The sequence below is a fragment of the Poecilia formosa genome, unplaced genomic scaffold (genome assembly GCF_000485575.1).
Source record: "Poecilia formosa unplaced genomic scaffold, Poecilia_formosa-5.1.2 Scaffold264, whole genome shotgun sequence".
Classification (NCBI taxonomy): Eukaryota; Metazoa; Chordata; class Actinopteri; order Cyprinodontiformes; family Poeciliidae; genus Poecilia; species Poecilia formosa.
Window position 1 is genome coordinate 37855 of NW_006800203.1, and position 2035 is coordinate 39889.

Genomic DNA, 2035 nt, shown 5'->3' on the forward strand with positions numbered 1-2035 from the left:
GTGTTATGTCATGTTTATGACAGTGTCATGACAGTCTTATTCAACCCCCTTCAAATAAATTTATTTTTACATTTCTGCCTAGAATAGTCTTTTCCGAAAAGACTTAGTTTATTTTCACCTCCATCTTAATTTGCTTCAGCTGGAAAAGTTTGCTTTCTAGCATTATCTGGGAGGAGGATTTCAAATCATGTCTGTTCTTAAGATCCAATAAAAATATTATGCCTTGGGCAAAAGAAGTGCTCATATCATTTAGTTTACTTGTCATAAAGGTGCTGTGTTCTCATCCAAAAAAAGAAAACTTACAAGTAAATCTAGCTTAAGAACTGTTTTCTTTTTTTCTTTTTTTTTTCTTTTTTTTACATTTTTTTAACTCTTCTGTGTTTACACACAGGAAAGTGAGAAAAGTGAAAAAACTTCTGCAAATCATTACACAGAGGTCAGAGCCACTGACTTCTAACCATGACAGAAAGTCTATCTCGTTATTCCCTTTATCCAGCTGTATGTTGCTCAGGTTTTCTGCAGATGCATTCAGACAGTAAGTGACTGCTTCATCCGAGTGTACATAAGGTGAAAATACCTGACTGTTCTCCCATAGGTGAACATTAACTGAGCAACTTTCTGAGTTCTTCAGAAACAACAGTTGTGTGAAGAGTGAAGTGTAGCTATGGCCAGACTCTTCTCCTGTCTGACTGAAAGGAGACACAGCTGGGGTGATGAGTGAACACTCCAAGCTCATTAAAGTTTTGTTTCGGTGAGGGTACAGGTTGACACTTTGGCTCTGTGCAGTCAAAAATAAAATTCTAGGCTCTTTCCTCCAGATTCTCCAGTTTGGCCCAACAGTAAACATCTTTATTTCCTTGCCAGGAGGGGTTGCTGTGCCCCAGGCAGTGTTCTTGCTTTTGACAGCAGAAATATATCTTTGTTCTTTTGTCAGAGCTGAAAGAAAAAGAAACTTAGACTGTGAGTCTAAGATGTCAAGATTCATAGCACAAAATTGTCAGCTACATTTCAGATGAAGATCAGGCTTTGTTATCCATAGACATTTATTTATGCTCAATAATTACAAAGGGTTTATTTAAAAAAATTACAGAATAAATAGTTAAATGCTTTAAACAGGAAACTTGTTTGGTTAATTTTGTTAACCTAATAGGAACATTAGAGTTGCATTGCTCAGGATACCCAAGAGTCAGCAGTTGTAACTAGATATATAAATGGTATAGAAGTATTCAGTGTTTCCTCAGCGTATTAAATAAAATCAGACAAAATCTTTAAAATCAGACAAAATCTTTCCTAGTTTAGGACTGTAAAGATAACCTAAATTGTTTCTGTTTTTTAAATGCCAGAGCAATAGGAAAAATTGTTTGCAAATATTTTTTTTACTCTCTTCAAACACACAAGTTAATGTTCACTAAGATTACTAAGCCTTTAAGGTATTCTACAAGACAGGACAACATAAACTTAGCTCTTTATGTTGGGCTAACATAAAGAGCTAAGTTTATTCCAGCTAACATAAAGAGTTAAGTTCTCTCCCAGTCTCTCCAGAGACTGGAGAGAATCCCAGTCTCTGGTAATGTTTGTCAGATGATAAAATGCATGTTTTGTATATTGTCATGTGGTTTGGTTAACTTTTTTGACCTTAAGGTTTCATTGCCAGTGCTCAGAGATCCCAAACGTTAAGTTTCTCTCTCCGGTTGTCTTCACCAGTTAGCAAAACTTCAATGTCTGAACAAAAGGAAATTCTGTGCCTATGTCTAAAGTACAGATAAACAGTAAAACAATGGTTTGGAGTAATTAGGAGAAAGAGCAAAATAGAACAGGGTCATCAGACCGGCTATAAAAACTAATGTCATGTCTCCTAAAGGTTATTATAACTTATTGTAAATTGTCTTTAATGATCAAATACACATGCATATTCATATTTGGACCAGCACATTTCTTTGGATCAGAGCAGCTATTTTTAATAACTTTGCAGAACTGATTTTGAAATTATTGCTTATAATTTCAAATTTCTCATTCTGTTTTCATATATTTTATA